This window comes from Dermacentor silvarum, chromosome 10, assembly GCF_013339745.2.
Source record: "Dermacentor silvarum isolate Dsil-2018 chromosome 10, BIME_Dsil_1.4, whole genome shotgun sequence".
Taxonomy (NCBI): domain Eukaryota; kingdom Metazoa; phylum Arthropoda; class Arachnida; order Ixodida; family Ixodidae; genus Dermacentor; species Dermacentor silvarum.
The window spans coordinates 20,802,822-20,811,144 of record NC_051163.1 but is presented as its reverse complement, the minus strand read 5'-3'; positions in this window follow the sequence as shown (position 1 = coordinate 20,811,144).

Sequence of the window (8,323 nt, the reverse complement as noted above, 5' to 3'; positions counted from 1 at the left end):
CCACAGCGACGTCGGAGGCTGCTCATAGCTAGCTCCATCTCTCTCAGTGTAAAAGGAGCATCCATCGGAGACGACGATAGCGGCGGAGGCGGGTTGGTTGTGCCGGCTGACCTTCCAGAAGAGTATACTTGAGCAAAGGCATTCGCAAGACAATCGAGCGTCTTGCCTAACTTCAATGCTAGGGCTTCAAATGGCTTGTTTGGTCGAAAGTTTCCAGCAAGGTTATTAACGACCCACCATATCCTTGGAACTGGCGTGAAGACCGATAGGCTTGCACAAAATGCTGCCCATTGATCTCTTCTTAGTTTCTTCGTGTAACGTCGAATCACCGCGTTAATTCTGTTGTATACTGTCTTCATTGGTGGGTCGCCCTTCGTCCTCATCAGCCTCCGTTCCGCTCTTCTACGAGCAGCGCAAAGATTTTTTAGCTTTAGATCCGGAGCGGGAAAGTGGTCAGGTAGCTTCGGCTCAGCGGTAGCTAATCTCTTGCTACGCACGCAACAACAAGGACTCTCCAACAGACCTGGAAGAGAGTAAACGGTGCCGTACGGTGGCCGAACGTATTCGATATGCCGCTTCACGAGAAGAGGATAAAGAGAAGGCAATTGAGCAGATAATGAATTGACCTGCGTGTGAGATAGAAAAAAAATCGTCGTGCCTTTTCCTACCGGAAAATGGGGGTAAGCGAAGTTTGTCTTGTAGGCACCATGTGTTTGACGGTTATGTTTCTTTGTGAGTAACTTGACCGTGACCAGGGGAAGGTCAGGTGATCTGCTCGGCGTTGGCGTAGTGCTGCAGCTTCAGCGTCTCGCACCGTAGGATCGGCCCGTCGACGACGCACCCTTTCACGGGCGATCTCCCGTCGGCACCCGGCGAGAGCAGCTGCCTGTTGTTCGGGGGTACGCACAATGCGCGGCCGTCCCATCGGTTTTCCGAGACTGAACTGAACGGAAACGAAGCGGTCACAGCGCGCGCGAAACCCTTTCCCTCACCGGCGGAAGCGAAACGGCTCTGATCGGATGCGCATGTGGCGCGAGCGAGCGCCTACGCAGCTGGCACCGTGCTTACTCACGCTCGGGCGCCGGCGAGTCGCCGCTGAAGCCGGAGTTTCAGCGTTACATCGCCGGCGCAGGCTAGCGTATACAAGTTTCGCTTGAAAAATGGCAAATAGTGTACAAAATTATATATCTGCATGTACGGTTATGAGCGGTGCAATAAACCGAGCCATCGCTAACAAGGATATCAATTCAAGGTTGACTCTGCCGGTATATTTTACTTTAATCACTTGCGAATATTTTAAAGTTGTTCCGGCCTCTGACAGGTGAGGCGCTGTTCCTTATTTTTACCTCCCTGCTTCGGTTTCTTCCCATCTCTTTTCTGTCTCTTTTTGCCATTGGAGTAGGTGCAAGTCAGATCTGGAATAAGCGTGAAAAGTTAAATTTAATATCACATAAACTAAAAGTTTTCAGGTGCACTCTAAAGTGCACAAATGAAAGAGTCTAAGGTTGATCGGACACCTGAGGTACTTATTTGGCACCCGCCGTGGTTGTTCAGTGGCTATGGTGTTGGGCTGCTGAGCACGAGGTCGAGGGATCGAATCCCGGCCACGGCGGCCGCATTTCGATGGGGGCGAAATGCGAAAACACCCGTGTACTTAGATTTAGGTGCACGTTAAAGAACCCCCGGTGGTCCAAATTTCCGGAGTCCTCCACTACGGTGTGCCTCAAAATCAGATCGTGGTTCTGGCACGTAAAACTACATAACCTTTTTTTACTTATTTGGTGATTTCAGGCATTCCAGCGCATTCCGCGCTTTATGCAGTTATTAAATTAGTGCTGTAGAGATAAATAGCCGCGCTTCTGGCAATATATTATTAGTAAAAATATCACTAAAGACATATCAGTAAAGATGCTAATCACTCGTTAGGTAATCATGCGATATTCACTAACTCAACTTTAATAAATTATGCTACGGGCCATGTTTAATCGTCGTGTCGAAACGGCGGTGTCGGCAGTCACCGACGCAGCGGCCGGACAAAGGAGGACCGAGAACGAAGAGCTTGCAGCTTATACTTAAGAGTGACGTCATAGCGATGACGATTGCTTACGAGGTGAAGGAACACCACAGAGTCGGTGCCGAAAGCGAAACTGACACAACAGAAACAACGGTGAGTGCCAAACTGGTGTCATATCATGTATAGAACGTCCGCCTTAGAAAAGCAAGAACATCGAGCGTAGATGCTCCAAGGTGCTGCGTACACATTGCAATTTATCGCACCGCTTGTTCTGAACCATAATGAATGCGAGGAGATATTAAAGCGCTAGCTTTTCCTTGCTTGTTGCTCATCTTCACGCCATTGGCGCCGTCCGCAGCGAGAGACGCGACTGAGGCGTCAGAAGGAACTTCCATTTATCGAAGCACACGTGGCGTCCAGTTTTGTGACGTGAGTCAAGGCTCGGTTTCCTGTAACATCACCAGATGGTGCTGCCCTCCGCGCATCACTACGCATCACGTGTGGCGAATCCCACCGATTGCGGCCGTCGTGGTTCCGTTCATTCTTCGTCAGTCCATCGTAATCATGCTGTCGTTATAAAGTCGTGATTATGACGTCGTTGACATGCCGTCGTGGCCAATGCGTAGTCGTCATAGAGTCGTCAACATGCACTGATTGTCACACCGTCGTCGTGATGTCCTCGTTAATGATGTCCTCGTGATGTCACCATCGTCGTGATGATGATCGTTGTCATTCCAGCTTTTCATCCAATTCTTGTCCCGCCGTCCTCATCAGGCAATCATGTTCATACACTGGTCTCATCCCATTGTTCTGGTGCGGTAGTCGCACCATTCTCCCTCTTTCAGAATTGTCATCCCATTGTTGTCTTGTCTTCGTCGTCATACCGCCTTCTGCGGCGCCAGTGCATGCTTAGACAGCCCGCGGGCACTTGAGCAATGAGCATCGAATAAGAGTTAAATAGATTAAACTAAAACTATCACTCTAAGAAAAAAAGGACGAAATGGGGTATCGAGGTTAGCCCTTTTGGGGAGTAACTGACTTGCCACAACCACTCGTCCCTTTGGGGAGTAACTGCGAGGGGATGAACTGTTGCTCCCTATGCGGTTACTCCATCAAGGGGACTAACAGTTGCTCTTTTCCGATGCCCCTCAAGGGAGTAACGATCATTTTTTCCGATGCTCCGCAAGGATGCAATTGACGAAATTAGCCATTTACACGCTGATAAGAAGAAAAAAAAGCTATTGAGGTGACAAAAAAAAAAAAAGAACGCTTCCGCAGCAGGATTCGAACTGACGTCCTCTGACAAGTAGGGTACCTTAACCACTATACCACGGCAACTTTTTTTTTTCTTTATTTCCAGCTTGGCTACAAGCCTGAACAGGAGTTTGTCAGATCACACTCGTTTCATATTTGCTGAAGCATCCAACATTGATATCACATCTTCATGACAGTCAGTCGTTTTGTACACATCACGTACTTTCACAACCATTTCAACAAAATAATCATGCACAGATCGGCCTTTAACATCACAGTGTCTACATGCCAACAGAGAACGCCAGACTGCGTGCAGCCCGAGTAAGAAGATAACGTCCATCTGTTCAAAATCGCGTTCAGGCGGTAAAAAACGAATGCCATGTGGATTGAGGGGTAGATCTATCTTTAAAGTTCTTTGTAATATATCCCAAAAGAATATAGCATTATTACAACTCGCTTGACGAGGCATGATACTGAGACAAGGTTATGGATCGAAACGCAGGTGTGGCAATGCAAGAGACTCGGCATTTTGTGTATGCTATGCGGGGAGATTCTAACACTGTGTGTACTTGCAACCATGCGACGGCAAAAAGAAAGTTGCCCGATTACGCGATCAGACATTACGCGGTGTACGTACATACGTGTAGCGAGCGTATACGGGGCACGCAAGACGACAGAGAAGGCGAACTTATCTTTCACTTAGCATGCCCAGTTTGAGCTACATATCGCTTCACTGAAGTTCGTAATCTCCTTGGAACGGTTGGAACTTAGGTACTGTTGACCAAGAACATGTGGCAGTCCATCAATGATTTGCGCGTTTAATGTGTATCGTTTACTTATGGCTTGCACATGACTTCCATGTGTCTTCACACTACACATTTTAAATTTCACAGAATTTTCTCAAGAAGAGACAAAGTGCTGCTTTGCATGTAATGTAGTTCATTAGACAGTGCACGAACTTCAAAATATTCACGATTTATAGACAAAACGGTTTTCGACGCACCACTCCACGACACGGACGAAAACAGCGATATGTTTGGGGAGTAACTGTTGCCGTTCGTCCTGCCGTTGCTCTATTTTCGACCAGGGACTAAACACAAACCGCATTCACGCGATTTTGTGCGCGACGGCGACGAGCGACGGCTTCGAGCGACGAAACGGGCCGTCGCGCGAACAGATCGCTCGGTCTTTTCGCTCAATCGCTCGGTTCTAGAAATCTAGAATTCGTCGCTCGTCGCCCGGAAGTGCTATGAGCGACTAGCCAATAGCGCGAAGCCGGAACTGGATACACATCAGTCAAGTACTACCGATTGTCGCACGGAACGAGCAAACGACTAGATTTTGATACGTGCAAGGATAATAACGTAGCACAAGACATTTAGAAATATTTATGCTGCTCTTTACACTAAAACACATCAACTTAAATTAATAAAGCAAGCGTCACGCCAGTTTCGGCGAGTATTTGCTGCCCTCATACCGGCAACACCGGGGAGACGTCGCTCGAAGTCGTCGCTCGCATGCGGTGGGACTTGTAGGCGACGAGCGACCGCGAGAGCCACATCCATCGCGTCGCATGTCGCTGTCGCGCGCAAGATCGCGTGAATGCGGTTTATACTTTACTCCCTAAAATTTGCACACGACACGCACACTCCTGCAGTTAGTCCTTTGATGGACGAAAGCGCCCTCTTTAGGACTAACAGCCCTGTTACTCCCGTTTTCCGCGGGATTTTTCTTAGAGTTTACTACTTAAACGAGAATGCTAACCATCCTTTGCAGTGAAATATAATGTGGATAACAGGACCTTCAGACACCCGAGCGATTCGACGAGCTCCAGATAGGGAGCGAGAACGCCTAGCCTGTATCGCAGCTGACGCTTAAATATTCGCGTTATGCACTAGTAAACGCCGTAAACATGAAACGTATCTGACTCGTTTTCAGGCTAATATAACTCAGCACCACAAAGTTCAAAACGCGCGCTGCCATTCAAAGCTTATTGGCAGCTTTTACGCTACGTTCACACTTGATCTCGAAATTGATGGAAGCGGAAAGAGCCCCAAGAAATCCACCCGCTTTTCGGTCGGAAAACCAGGCGGCAAGACCGATCGGTCTCGGACTGATTTGTTCACCTCACCGAAAGAGAAGTCCCGCTTCGCCGGAAGCTGCACTGGCATGGAAACATTGAACATGGCGCTCAAAGCGACCACGGTGGTGGTAAATGATGCGATTAAAGAATTTCCCCGTGCTGTACGATAAAGCTCATAGCTTCTACAAAGGACGTGTTTCACGAAATCAAGATTTGGATGACATTTACCGAGAAGCTGGGTATTACCAAAGCTGCAGCAGCAAAGCTTTGCCGCGTCCCGACATCTCACGCTTTTGCAGAGCAAGGCGAATCCATCATTGCAGCTTCTGAGGCGACCACTTCAACATCTGCTTCTTGTGCATCTCCAGAAAACAACAGGTTAAATGAAATTAATTATTTATTCGCGTTTTGCAGTCGTCGTTAAAATCAGCGCAGATGACGTTCTACGCAATCACTTATTTTGTTGACCAATGGAATAATGAAAGAACATACTGATTGAAATAGTAGGCAGCAGAGTTGCGTATACTTGCGCCATTTTGTTCCAACGCTATGCGGTGAAGCCACTCATCGGGCGCGCAGCACCTGAACTTGGAACAGTGCTAAAGCGTGCAACAAGACGGTGGCACCGCCGAGCGGGCTGGCGCAAATGCATGTTTAACGAGTGTTTTAGAATGGCTTGCAAGATTTGCGCGCGCTGGCAGTTTTTGCTCCGGTCGTCGCATTTGCATGGAAAGAGCATAAGGTCAATGGTGGGCGTGGCCGGCTCCTTCTCCGCACCGCGGTGCTCGCATCCGAGGGCATTTGTTGCGTGCTCCGGTACTTTTGCTGCGGCTTGGATGAGGCGAGAAAAATAGGATTTTGCACTGCTATATGATTCCTTACTGATTAGGAAACGACGACTAAATGTGTACGAGGGGCAAAACGCGTGCTGGCAGCTTTTTATTCGAGAATGTGTTATTTTTTCGTGACCCCATAGTTCCACTATATTGACGTGGGTATGTAGAAGTGCTATATATCTGCAGGAATTCGTCATGCGACAGGTAGAATGTATGAACAGTCACCAACGAGCCCCTTTCATTGACCTTTTGAACAGAGTATCTAGTGTTGGCTTTGTTAGAAAGCGAACAAACTAACTTGCAGGAGTGATTGTGCCAGTTCCAATGCAAATATTCAAGGGGAAGCGTCACTGACAGCGCAAACACAATGTATATTTCAGCTAAGTCGCAGCAAGCTTTAACAAATGTTTCATTGCGGTTTAAAGAAAATGGGTCTGTTCTGCGTCGCCCGCTAGCGTGCCATTGCCTGTTGCGTGCCACAGTTTCACGGCTGAATGGAACAAACTTGTGCGCCAAGCGTAAAATGACAAGTTATGCAATTATTTACTCGTTTATTAGTATAATGTAGTTGCCTCCCAAGCAGGCACTATCATATTTATCGCGATAGCAATTATATGGACACTCCAGGCACATTTCTGCCATCGCCGTGAGGTTCCGTATAAAGTCCACGAGCGATAAAATCGCCGCCGCGCGCCGTGTGCTCTAGGTGCAAGTGAAAGTGTGCGAGGGTTAGCCGGCGATCACGGCTCTCTGGCGCACGCTAAGGCACAACTGGTGGGAAACCGCCACGCACATGAAGCCAAACCACCGCGCACATGGAGCCAAACCACCACGCACATGGAGCCAAAGTCTTTGCTGACGATAGTTAGAAGCAATTTTAACGAATTTCTGTTAATTAATGCGCTTAATGCTTGATTACTCCTGTCTTTTAAATTATTCTGAATCATGTTAGTTTATTTTTTAATGGTTTTGATCAATTCTGCACTTGTTCTGACCTGGTTTTGAGCACTTGTTTTTGAGCGTGATCACGCGACAGACCGGGCCCCTAAAGTGCTTCGCACTTAATAGGAAGACGTACGTACGGTAAGATACTAGTAAATATTACACGAAGATTATCGTGCTACAGTGTAGGCGTGCAACGTGGCAATTGCCATATTGACACGTGAACTTGTTTTTCTTTCTTGGTAGAGCGCTTTTGGCCGGTTTTCAATTGCTGAGTCACCACAATGCAAAGTTCAAAAAAGGTAAAGAAATAAAGACATCAGCAATTAAACTTTGGCATCTACGATGAGCTACAATTTCCGAGAAAATGAATGGTGTGTAAACCCACAATTGATTTGTTTAAAAAAATGAACGATTAAACGTAAATACTCAATCAATGGATAAGAATATAAGAAAGTACAGCAAAAAAATAAAGGGAGAACATGATGGTTGAGTCGGGAAAGTTTTCGAGGCAGTGATATCACACGGTGACATATCACTGCGGTGTTTCAGCACATGTCCATCAAATCAGTCTCTCTGCGGAAAAGAATTCCCGCCCGCGTTGCCGTTTTCACTCATTTCGTTTCCCAAGCAAAAACAGTGAAATGAGCGAAATTGAGGGCCTAAATGGCTGCTGTAAATTGCAGGACATTTCCTTTATCCATCAGCGGTGTGTTACTAACAACTCGAAATTACCGCTGGGAACATGAGTGTGGTATCTTTTATCAGAAGGTGTATGCAGACGAACTTTAATATACTTTGTGGGGTGATAATATTCGTTGTGTGCTTGACGTTCGTCTCCTAGACGCATAGAGATGGAAGATAGAATGAAGTGCAGTAAAGAGGCAAGAAAGAACAAGATTACAGATCACAAGGACTTAAAATAAGTTGTCGCAGTTTCACCTGAAAGGCGAAGCATCAATTGCGATAGCAAATTTGTAGAGAGCTATACGGAGTAATGATAGTAGCTTTATCAGGTGTATAACCTTGGACATGCAGCAGCACCGGCAACACGCAGAACTGTTGTCGACGCCGTCGGCGTTTTGCCCGCGTTCGCACAAAATGCGTACCGCGTTGGTGACTGTTGCCGGAGCCTCTGATATAAATACGCACTTGATGCCGCAGCTAAACGTCGCCTCCCTTCCCCCCTCCCCC